Source organism: Propithecus coquereli, unplaced genomic scaffold (assembly GCF_000956105.1).
Source record: "Propithecus coquereli isolate 6110/MARCELLA unplaced genomic scaffold, Pcoq_1.0 Scaffold9, whole genome shotgun sequence".
In the NCBI taxonomy this organism is placed as follows: domain Eukaryota; kingdom Metazoa; phylum Chordata; class Mammalia; order Primates; family Indriidae; genus Propithecus; species Propithecus coquereli.
The window spans coordinates 1,706,065-1,719,621 of record NW_012155284.1 but is presented as its reverse complement, the minus strand read 5'-3'; the positions used below and the strand labels follow the sequence as shown (position 1 = coordinate 1,719,621).

The 13,557-nt window shown below is 32.6% G+C and overlaps 1 protein-coding gene across 1 annotated transcript in view; it reads right to left on the bottom strand.

The window, feature by feature from the left end:
* Positions 1-13,557, bottom strand: part of SSBP2 (single-stranded DNA binding protein 2) — a 118,888-nt gene that overhangs the window by 78,116 nt on the left and 27,215 nt on the right. The gene's annotated exons all lie outside the window — the stretch shown is intronic.

Genomic DNA, 13,557 nt, shown 5'->3' with positions numbered 1-13,557 from the left:
TATTTATTTATTTATTTTTAGAGAAATGGTCTCATTCTGTCACCAAGGCTGGAGTGCAGTGCTGTCATCATAGCTCATTGCAGCCTTGAACTTCTGGGCTTAAGCCATCCTCCTGCCTTAACCTCTCAAGTAGCTAGGACCACAGGTGTGCACCACCATACACAATTAATTCAATTCATTTTTTTTTTTATTTTTTGTAGAGACAGGGTCTCACTATGTTGCCTAGGCTGGTCTAGAACTCCTGGCCTCAAGCAACACTCCTGCTTGGGCCTCCCAAAATGCTGGGATTACAGGAGTGAGCCACTGTGCCCCACCTGACTAAAATTTAAAGTTTCTTTGCGTATTTTGACCTTAGCAGATTATGAGGTGTATATTTTTTAACAAAAGAAAAAAATAGTCTCATGTTAAAAGTCAAGTTAATTTATGCTGTTAGATGAGTCAAAGTCTCCTAAAATGTGTTGAATCTGTCAGTCAAGAAACAGTCCAGAAAAATACCCTAAAAGGATCATTGTTATGATTTTCCAATGTTGAGCGGAAGGAGAATATTTTTGATCACTCAAATGTAGGTACCACATTTTTAGAAGTTTATTAAGTTATTCAAAATTCTATTTTTATTATATTTTTCTAAAAACAGAAAATTATAATTTTATTTAATTACATCTTAATACATAATTATTTAACTGTAAGATTATTCCTTACATGTAATAAAAGCAAATCATCAAATCTAAAGGGTTTAATATTATTAACATATTAAAATGGATTAATATAAATTAAGAATAAATTTAACATACAGTAAGTAAACAAAGGCTTGGGCAAATCAAATTTATAGCACTTTACAGAATTAAATCCTACATTTACAATAGATTATCTATAAACATTTTTAGAAATCAGGCCTGCAGTTCATGGCCATACATGTTTTCCAGGGCTGTTTTAAAAACAGCCTCTGAAAAATAAAATTCTAATTAATTTATGCTGTCTAGATTTTTTTCTATAGGTATCTTTTGGAGGGTCTGATAAACCAACAAGAGGAACTTCACAATTAAGCAAGCAATTTGGCATTTTGCTCACTGTGTTCTTATATATAAATGTGCTCCCAAGAATTCATTTTATATGGACAGAAACAGTAGGTTATTCAGGTCCTATTATTACCTCCAGCTGATAAAACTTAAGTAGGTTTTCCAATTTTAACAAAGTTGATTTTAAAAATGTTTAGCTTTCACATACTTGATCAAAGTTGTCTCTGTTTTATCATTTTGAAACTCTACTCCAAATTGGATTAATAAGTTGACTATATACTGCTGACTAGAAACTTACTCAATATTCATACTCCCTCTGTTATTTTCCCTTTCCTTTCTAAATTACCTAATATCACTTAAAGAAACTGTCTTTTAAATTCTGGACTCATTTTTAAAATTCAATAATTAAATATTATGTCATAGGTTTTGTAATAGTTGCCTTTCTTTTACAGAGTGATGTTTTATAACATTTATAATTCAAAGTATATTAATTTAATTTTTGAAATATGAAGAAATAAAAATAGGTTACTAATAATTCCTATCTATAATAAAATCACTTGGAAATGCAATACAAGGTAGAAATTATGTGAAAAATATTACTAAATATGAAATGTTGAGATAAATACTTAGACGTGCCTTATTTGAAATCCAGCATTTGAGATTTGCATGTTCATCTGAATGTAAAAAGATGTTACAGTGTAAATTTAATGGAATATTTGAAAAGAAAATTTTTTCTCTAATGGATGGCATTTGAATGAATATACTGTAATGAATATACTGTAATGGGGTTGTCTACACCTCCCTCCCTCACTGTGAGGCCCTATCAAGGGACTGCTGTAAAGGAGGGTCAGCGCATGTGTTTGCTGGGAACCTGCAGGTTCCTACAAAATAAGATTGAAAGAGATACAGATTCTGTTTTTAGTCAATTTATTTGCTCTTGTATGTCCTCCTCCAAGAAGTTCAAATTTATGGGGTTTTTTTGGCCAAGAATACTGAAAACTACTTATAAATTATGTACACAACTCAAAGTATAAAATGACAAAAAATCTAGTTAATTTAGATAAGAATCTACTACTTTTACATAAAATATAAAGATTGCTATGGTTAAAGAATTTTTCTTATAAAATTAGTTCTGTTATAACATAAGCTCTTATTACTCAGATTGAGCCTTACCTTAAATTATCTAGATAACTACCTAAGTCCTCAACTGCCCAGTGAATTAGCTTGGCCAGACATAGCAACAGAACCCAAAAGAGTTTGCATACTAGCAACTGAGAATGTTCTGTACTTATATTTGTACTTCGCTACTCAGAAATCAATCTACTTTCAAGTACAATTCAAAATATTAAAACAAATTTAAATTCTTTTTTGGTAAAATGCAAATCTAACAGATTACCTACTGATGATATAATCTGTATCTACTGACAGACACGTCAGTACTCCCTGCATTAGCAACCTGGGAAGAATAAGTTCTTCAAAATTTGAGTCTAGGCTATTAAAGTGTACTTACTCTTTGTATCTGGAACAGTGTTATTTTTATTTTTTTAATAGTTTGGGCATCACATATTTGCCTGAAGGTATCATGATGGCAAATCAGTATTTTAACTGGAAAAAGCCTTCCCCTTGGAAGAGCTGTTTATAATGTGTGTGGAAATAACATTTCACTGGGAGTCAAGGACCTGGATTTTAGTTTTTGTACCACCATTAATTACCAGAGGAGCCCCTGAGATAATAACCTTGCAGGGCTTTAGTTTCCTCAACCTTAAAATGAGGGAGTTGAACCACATGATTTCTAAAGTCCCTTATAAAATAAGGGACCCATGATTCTGTGTCAATTGTTTTCAGTATTACCCTTAAATATAAAGATTTGCATATTGTAGATACGCTGTAAACATTTGGAGTGTGTGCGGGTGAGGTGGGGAGTGGGCATAAAGGCATATGCTCCTAAGGCACAAACCATCTTTATTAAGGAGCTGGAGAAAATTATTACCATGCTTTGCAGAGAACAAAGAAAACCTAGTTTAAGAAGAAATACTCCAATAAACAATGGTGCTCTTTGTTGTGTCAGATTAAAGGTCAATCGGGAGAATAAAAAAGCTACACTTATCCATTATTAATAGAAGGTATGGTAGAAATTTGTTCATTCAACCAATATTTTTTAAACACCCACAAAGGTGCTGTTTTGGGTGGTTGGACAGATCAGTGAACAAAGCAGATAAAGATTACTGCCCTCTGCTCAGGATTTTTCAAGGTTCATAGTCTTATAATTAATAGGAGAAACAATTTTCTGCAAAAATTGTTTTCTACATCAGTCCACTAATCTGGAACAAATAGAATGTTCTCTTCAACCAAATGGCAAGTATCAATGAAAACCCAAAGAAAATAATATTTCAATCTGCTGTCCTCCTTCAAGATATATTACATCATCCCTACTTGATAGAACATGTAGTGCTATGAATGACTGAAAATTAGGGGTATGCTTTTAAAAAAACAGTTTCCAAATTAGACAAAACTCATAAAGTAAAGGGCCTTACCTTGCAATGTAAAATAAATTGGGTAGCATAGTTAGTACTCTGACATATAGAATCTACATTTATAGGTACAAATTCTCATTTCTACATGTTTCAGTTATTTGTCTATGCTATAGATTGAATGTTTGTGTCCACACAAAATTTGTATATGTTGACACCTAATCCCCAATGTGATGGTATTTGGAGGTGAGGCCTTTGGGAAGTTATTAAGTCATGAGGGGAGAGCCTTCTTGAATGGAATTAGTGCCCTTATAAAAAGAGGCACAACAGAAATGATCTTTCTCTCTCTGCCATGTCAGCATACTGGCCTTCTGCAAACCAGGAAGAGGGCCCTCACCAGGAATCAAATTGGCTGGCACCTTGATCTTGCACTTCCCAGCTGTCAGAACTCTGAGGAATAAATTTCTGTTGATTAATCCTTTCAGGCTATGGTATTTTTATTTTAGCACCCTCAACTAATGAATGGGATAACCCAAAGTGAAAGGAATAAAAATATACACAAAGTCAAAAAATCAATAAATATTTGGTGACAGAATGAAAGAAAAAAAGTACTCTAATAGAAATACAAACCAAGTATCTAGCTCATTCCCTAGTCTTTTAGGGGAAAAATTATTTGACTTAGAATTATAATTTATTTCTGAATGAATGCCACTGAACTTTAAAAGATTATTACTTTCTATGATATCAAGTTTTATTGATGGAATTTTAAACGTCTGTCTTCCTAGAAGAGATTTTCCTCTAATCCTTGCCCTTTCTGCTAGTGGAAAGTAGTAGTTTTCCTCTTCTTAATGGATCTTTCAGAAGCCCTTAGTGTTTTATTTCAATTCCCTAAGAATTACAAGGAACCAGCTCTTTCTCTCCCCCTTACTAGTAGAAGGTAGATTGCTCGTTCCAATTCTTACCTTCTCTGAAGGTCTCAGACCCCTCGATGGAATTATTTTATAAATAATTTACCAGTACTGAAATTAGGGGTGATATAAACCATTTTCAGCCCTGACTTCTTTTAAGATATATATGATAAATCTATATATCTCAAATGATACATTGCTTAAATGTTCATTTTGCTAATCTGTTTTAACATTGTCAATAGTTTCTAAAAAAATGTAAAGATGATTCACCAACATTAGAATATTCTCTATTCCTTGCAATTACTGTGTACTCTCCGTTCTTTGCCAAGCAAATTTCTATTAATTCCCCAAGGGCCAGGTTAAATGTCACTTCCTCTTTAAAGAATTTCTATAGGCTCCTTTCCCTCTACTTCATTAGCACTTTGTTTATACCATTTATCATTGAGGATTTAGTACATTGCAGTATAATGTATACTTTGATGTGAAGGAACCTCACTTTGGAGGAAAGAACACAAAACAACATTAGAGCAAGTAATTACCTTAATGTCAAGGTAATTAATCCATAAAATAAAGCTGGCATTTCTTAGAATACCTAAAATTTATGCAGCATTATATAATCACTTTACATCTCATTTTAAACATTTCATCTTGGCTTTAAAAATTCTTTAACTTTTAGTCTTAAAGTATAAATTGATAATAAAATTGAAAAGCATTAAAAAGTAAAAAAACTTCCTCTAAAATGCCGATCATTAAGCATTTTATATATTCTATATTTTATTTTATGAGCACAATTTAGAACAAATCAAAGATAAAGAGAATAATACACTAACTTCTTTAGAATGGAAAAATTAACATTTAGGACAATTTACACTTCAAAAAGCTTAGAAGTTGAGGTACATTCCAAAACACACAATTATACAGGACTTATCTAATTTAAAGTAAATCTGGATGTTTTGAGGACAAAAATTATTCATGTGAAATTAGCTTCTAAATCTGAAAACTTAGAAGTTTTAAAACTTTTTAATGATTGAAAGAAGTATGTAATTATCGAGTTTAAGAAAATATGAACTTGACAATTTAGCAAGTAACCATTCACATAACAAATGACTTCTTCACAAAAGTACTCGAAGTTTTACAAGTTTTGTATCATACATTTATAATAAAATATGACATGTAATTTTATTTAAATATGCCTTTTAGACACATGTTAAAGCAAGAAGTTTAACTTTTTAGAGTTTACTAGATCAATTTCCTTATTTTATGTAAAAGAAAACCAAAGACCAACTTTCTTAACTGCCATTTTAGTTTTCTTACCTCTGTAACATCCTGCTATAGGGATACCTTTAGAGTAATGGCAGATACACATGTATACACTTTGTTCTTTTGACTAACTGACCGTAAATAAATTGTCTGACTTGGCACTTCCTTTCAGGACCCCAGTAACTATGCAACCACTTATTCAATATTGAATTCTTTTCCTTAGCGACCACTCAAATATAAAAAGCTGAAAAGGCAGTGGTCTTTCAGGGAAGCAAGTTAATTTGCATATAAAGCACTAATTAGCATGTGCTCTTGATTCACCAGACTAAAAAGAAATGTAACAACTGAAATAAAATAAAATTAAAAAGTCTATATCACTTTTCTTGATCATTTTGGTGGAGTTCTGATGATACATGTAGTCTTTAGTCCATTTATTTGTGTTTTTAAGTTAAATGCTGACAGGGAATAGAAGGTGAGTGGAGAACATGATAAATGGATGTGGCATTGAGTATCATCATTATAATAGAGCTGTTCGTTACAATGTGATGACTTACAATGTGCTTCACAAGGAAGGGAAGGAAGCAGCTAGCACATTATGTGAGAGAATGTACAGAGCAAGCATTTAGTAAATATTTGGTTGGTTCAGCAGCTGGTTCATGGACCAACTGAGGAACAATCCTGATGGAAGACTCTTAAAACCAGCAAAAGATGTAATAAAGCTTGGTCCTCTTGTATAAAATTTCACCTGACCAATTTATTTGTCTTGTTAAAAATAGTTAGTACCTACTGATGTGAAGAGTAAATTATACTATTGATATAGCATAACTGGTTGTTAGTGAGAAAATGCTTATATGTTTAGAGGGAAAAATCCTAGAATAAATTATATCTTCCAGAGGACCTAATAAGAGTAAGTAAAAAGAACAAAGAGTTGGGAACCCCAATAAGATACTGAATTATAATTATAATATCCATATCAATGACATATAAGAGAACTTACAATTTAGACGACTAATAAGGCCTTTTATTCTCTCCTGCTGCCTTCAGGTTTCTCTCATTGTTTTTGGGGTGTCAGGGTTAAAAATAATGATTCTTAGGCAGTTTTACAGAGTAGCAGTAGCAACATTGAGTAACCACTATTTGGTATAAAAGGATGTCAGGTTAATTTACGTATGATTTGACAAGACAAGTGTAGTAACTTATTGATCTTTTTCTGAAGCATAAATCAGCCACAAGAACTGCTAACAATTCTATATAGCAGCTCATCTCTCAGTTGTATGTGTCATAAGTGCCATGTTTGTACATGGGATCCTAATCTTTTCAGAACAAAATACATTAAAAGGTAATAATCCTCAGATTGTTTCAGAAACAACATGTTTTAGCTTATACATTTTCTTTCCATTAAGAAAAGGCTCAGCATTTGAGTATGAACATCAAACATTCTGCTTTCTTAATATCATATTGTCTTCAGTATGTAGCCATCTTTACATCAAAAATCTATAAGAAAATGGGTATTTGTCAAAAAGTAATTTGCTTCACTCAACATTTAGGCAAAAACACAGGTAGAAAGTGAAATACAGCCTGGAAGAGTATGGGTTATCTTCATTAACTACATTAATGACATAAAGATCACATATCTATCTTACTTGGTCCTATGCAGACATGGCTTTTAGATATAGATTCAATCTTTCCTCTGATACTGAACAGAACAATTCAATATACTGCTTTAACTAGATATAGGAAGTAAGATACAATTCTACAACATAAGATTATTCTAGAATCTAAAACATAATTTTAGAAAATTATAAATATGACAAGGATAATTATTTATTCATAGTCCTGGAAAGGTAAAAAAAATATGTTCACTATAAGATTTAACCAAAAGCATAAAGTCTTTTAAAAACTATTACTTTTTATTATGTGTTTATAATTTTAGTTAATTCCTTTTACCATATATGATTTTCTCTACACAGATTCTATTTTGCTACTCTATATTTTACTTACAAGCAAATCTTTTTTTGACTTAAATGTATTAACTTTCTTGAAGTCATGTGCTATCAATGATAAATAACATTGAGAATATTATTTTGAAAAATCATTACAGAGCATTATGACTTCCTTATTTCATTTCAATCATCTTTCACATGGTAAGAATATTCACATAGTTTTGTTTTGATAATTCCATGAAATACTTCATGAGTTTACTGTAGAAAAGTAATGATGCATAAATTATACATCAAATGCATTTTGTCACAGTTACTTTACAATTCATATATCTTAATGTGTTTAGTTTCTTTTCTGTTTTTCATGAACATCTCCATCAGACATCACTGACACCCCAGTGGATAAGACATATGATTAACATATTTTAATTCCAACTAGTACTAAACTAATTTAGCTCACAAAATGACATACTTGTGCTGGCACATTCTGCTGATAAACATAAGTATATAGTTTATCTCCCATACGTCTTAGATATTCTCTCATCATCAACACTTAATTAAAATAATTCACATAAAATAACTGTAGAGCAATAACACATCCAGTTTCCTTGATGTTATTTTGGCAAGGCTAACCCAACACAGCATAGAGTTACAAGGAAGTTGATTCTTTTGATACAGATTTATTTTAGCATCAAAATTGGTCACTTACATTATGGGTCTTTTCAAGAAATGAGACTTTTTCTGAAGCTTTTATTACCATGTAGTCATTGGATAAAGATATGTAGCAACAGACTTTGGGATTGTGAATAAGGACTATGCTGTCTACTGGTCTAATAAATTATGAAAGTTTGGATAAAATTCTATAAAAAACTATTTATATTCAGAAATTCACAGACACACACATGTTTTGGTGTCTGTGAGGCAAGTAGCTGGTATCCTACTGTGTTCCTGTGCTGCCTCCTACTACCAACTAAACTAACAGCAACAAATTAACCCACATTAAAAAAATAACAGTTTGGGTATAAAAATAAATATTTGAAATTTGTAATTTAGGGTAAAGTATCAGGCTCAATCAAAAAAGCAGCTAAAACTTAATAAATAATTTTTAAAAACCATCTTAACTTTTCATTAAAGAATGCAAAAGTATTCTTCTCTCTTCCCTTTTCCCTACTTTATATTCATACTTTGATGTAAACCTGTTCCAGATGAGAGTGAGCGTAAGAGACAGGTACTTCAATTTATTTAAATGTATCATTGCAAAATTACATGGCACTTTGTTCTTACACTTCTGATATCTTGATATGCTAGGGAAGTTTCTACTGATTAAGCAGTAGTCCTTTCAAATTCCCATGCAGAGATAACATTTGTTAAAGAAACTGGCCTATGGGATTGGTCTTCTGATATAACTGGCTGAATGTTTTTACTTTTTTAGAAATGAAATAATATTCTCATGTTTATTCGGTTACTTACCAATAAACATGAAGTCTATACATAAAGCTACTCAACTCATATCTAAACTATATAAGATAGTGTTTCTGAATGAGTACACTAATTTGTGAATAAAATAAACTATATCAGATAGTGTTTCTACAGAAAATATTTTATATTTTATAAAATTTAGAAATTATTATTGCACCAAAGTCTGTTTTGAAACTAAAACTTACTAATTTGACTAACACTAAAAGTATAAATGCGAAAATTCAAATTGTACAAAGTTATTCCTGCATCCTAGATGCAGAAATATACAATTTGAAACACATCTTAAATAAATACATGTACACAAAATTGATAAGAAAAATTTAAATGGAAAAATACTTACTGATGTCAAGGTATCTGTAATGTCAGAGATCATTTATACAATATAAAAATGGCAGAAATCAGGTAGTATTCACATTTCGGGGCATTCTAAGTAATTCTTCTTTACTCTTTCTTGATAACCATCTTACTGTGCACAAAGATATTCGATTACTCTATTCCCTGGCATTATTTCTTATATTCAAGATGGTACGTGACTACTTGTAAGAACGGATGATACCTGGCAGCAGCCAGTATTCTCTTCCCACTGTTGCCAACCGGGCTGTTTTTACTTTGTCCCTGAGCAGGAATGAGCAGTTTAGAGTAGCCAACAGTTCACTCTCAACAGCATTTCTCTGACCTCTCCAACTTCTCTCTCCAGCTACTGCCTCATTTCTCACTTTTCTTTAGTGCAAAACTCCTTGAAAGAGTTGGTCATACTCATTGCCTCCAATTTTTCTCTTCCTAGCTTATCGTAGGTCCACTTTTATGAGGCTTTCACCCCCATCACTGCACTGAACAAGCCCACTTAATGACCTCCTTGTTGTTAAATCCAATGGTCAATTGTCAGTCATTGCCTAATTTGACCTATCAGCAGTATTTGACACAGCTAATCCTTCTTCTCCTCCTTGAAACATTTTCTTCATTTGACTTCTAGCATACCACATTGCCTGGTTTTCTTCCTATCTCATGGGCTCTCCTTCTTAATGGTTCCTCTGCATCTCCCTGATTCCTTAACATTAGAGTGTCCCAGGATCCATCATTGTATAGCTTTTTGTCTCCATTTATGATCACTATCTTGGTGATGTCATCAGACTCATGGCTTTAAATATAATCCATATGCTAATGACTCTCAAAGTTATATCTCTAGCTCAAGTCTCAACCTATAGAAGTTCAGACTCTGATATCTTCTTCTCTACTCAACATCTCTTGAATATCTGATAGCCATCTCAATCTTGATAAGTTCACAATTAAGCTTCTGATATTCCCTCTCATACCTCCTCCTGAAGTTTTTCATACATCAGTAAATGTCAACTCCATTCTTCCAGCTGAATAGGCCATAAGCTTTGTAGTCACCCTTGACTTGGCTCCTCTCACCAACACATATCCAAAGCATTACCAAAATCTTTTGGCTCTAGCTTCAAAATATATAACCCAAACACTTCTCACCACACCTACCACCTTGGTAGGGTAATAACCTCTTGCTCAAATTTTGTAATGACATCCAAACTGGTCTCCTTGTTTCCACACTTTCCTCCTACACACTAATCTCAACATGCAGCCAGAATGACCCTGTTCAAATCCTCCACTCAGAGTAAAACTCAAAGTCCCTACAATAACCTATAAATGCTTTCTGTTTTCTATGACTTCATATCTAACTATCTCCCCAGCTGACACTCCACTTTAGCTACCCAGACCATCTAACTGTCCCTTGGAAAAACCAGTCATGTTTTGAACTCAGGGCCTTTGCATTTGCTTATCCCTCAGCCTAGAATATTTTCCCCCTTGATATCACATGGTTTATTCCCTCACTTCCTTCAGGTCTTTACTCAAATGACATCTTTGTGATGAGTTCTTCTCTGGTTACACTATCCACAACTTTTGCAATGATGCCTATTTTCCTTTTCTGTTTCATTTTTCTCCCTACCCCTTATCATTATCAAATATACCATATATTTAAAAATAATAATTTATTTTTATTATTTTATTAATATTAATTATTTCCCTTGGTGGACTCTAAGGTCAGTAAGCGCAAGGATTTCTATTTATCTTGTTTACTGTAGTGAATCTAGCATGGCGAGGGGCAATAAATATTTGGTGCTGAATGTCGTTGTCAATTTTAGTCAATAATTCTCAAATTTTAGTTTGTAAGACTCATCTGTGAAAAATTTACCTGCTGGGTACACTGTATATTATTTAGTTAATGAGTACACTAAAAGCCCAGATTCACCACAATACAACATATACACATAACAGAATTCAACTTGCATCCTCTAAATCTACTGAAATAAAAACAAACAAATAAATAAAATAACTTAGTTATAGGACCAAAAAACCAAAATGAATAAAACAAACAACAACAGAAACCAAAGGATTTCTAGCCTTACACTCCCAAGCCCCAAGAATTCTCACATACTAGGAGTTGGGTGAATCCCAGGACTTTCAGGTTAATAGTCCAAGAATACATTTACAGAAACATAGGTCCTCACCCTTTAGATCTTTTAAAGGCTGTCTCTTACCATATTTACACTAAACAGGTGTGGGCCCACCACCTGTTTTTGTAAATAAAGTTTTATTGGAACAGGGCCATATTCACTAATTTACATAGTGTCTATGGCTGCTTTTATACTACAACAGAGTTGAGTGATTGTGACAGAGACCATGTGGCCTGCAAAGTATGAAATATTTACTATCTGGTCCTTTACAGAAAATGTTGGTTGATCCCTGATATAGAACATAATACAAATTATTACTGAACACCACCTAGGAATAAGTTATTTTTTAAAAAGCTTATGGCTTTCCAATGTGTACTTAAAACAAATCTATCCCACCTACATGGAGAATTAATAATATATTTAATAACCTGTTCCTTATCTTTAATTCCCCAAAGAATGCTAACCATTTTTGTTTATGTAATCAACATTAAGTAAAAAACTAAATTTGTGTTATAAATAGCCTTTGCATACTTGCAATTTGCTCTATATAATTTTTTTATCAAGGGACTTTAATAAAAACTACAGCACTGTGGGAGGTATTTTCACTAATATTTTCAAAAGAAAAACTATAATTTCAAATTATCTGAAAAATAGCTAAGCGCCTGTATACATGATTTTAAAATATATTTTGTTGTTTCATACTCAATGTCTTGGACATCTTTAGTTGCTGGAATAGCATGAAAGTGAAAGGAAAATCAAATATTGGTCTACTATTGCCTACCTAACTTCTTCCTAAATACCTGTATTGACAAACAAATTAATAACCAAAAAAACAGGGTTTCTAACAGGGAAGTATTTCAGTCCATTCTAATCGGAAAGCCCAAATAAAGACTCTCAACATCTGACACTCCCTCCTTTGCTCTTTGTCCATCCAGTCACTGCTGCAGGGACTTTAGTTGTCTGAACTGCAATTTTTAAAAAAGCTTATTTAGTTACTCAAGCTGAGAAGTTTTAATTTGTTCTAATAGTTGAGGCCAGAAAAACTATTACCACAACTGCAGGATAGCATTATCAAAGCCAGCAGCTGTCAGGCACCTTTATTTTTTCAGTTGCTTTTATCTTTATACCAGGAAAAGACTTGCTCTATTTTCAACACTTAGAATCTATTCTTTAAAGATTCAGAATTATATTTTTAAGAAAATTCTTGAGCTTTGATAACTAAGCAAACTTTCCCACCCTCCACTATCCAAATCCTGGTATATTTAGTTCTGATAAATAGTATTTCCAATGTTTGAATTTTTAAAACTATATATACTGATAATGTTAGACATCATAGTTAATAAATTAATTTTACTCGAGATTTTCAGAACCCTACTCATTCAAACTAAGAAAGGATATAATAAGTACTGTTTTGGTTCGTATCTAAGATGTAGGGTGATATCACAACTTCTTTTTGGGGGAAAGGGAATTTCTCCTGGTTTAGAGTACGTCCTAAGACTAATTTGTGAAACAGCCATGCTCAGGAAAGGTCAGTAAAGATAAGAGGAAAGGTGAATTGTTAGAAGTGAAGACAATACCAATATTAATAATAGAAGGGCATTGAGATGGTATGTAGACTATTTAGCTATATGTATAAATAATAGGGTAAAACAGGCACTACTTACAATAAAATGGTTGCATTCAGAAAGTCTGAATAGGAAGAGCAGATGAATATATACTAAGGTATCGTCAAATGTAGGACTTCCAGAAATAAATTAAATAAATATCTACCTCCCAGAAACATTTACCGAAGACTTGTAAAAACATTTCTTCTGGTTTTTCCTCTTCAGTTTCAAGTGTTAGATTAAATAATTATTTTTCTCATTTTTTATTCATTTTGATTCTTTTTTTTTTGAGACAGAGTCTCACTGTGTTGCCCGGGCTAGAGTGCCGTGGCGTCAGCCCAGCTCACAGCAACCTCAAACTCCTGGGCTCAAGTGATCCTCCTGCCTCAGCCTCCCGAGTAGCTGGGA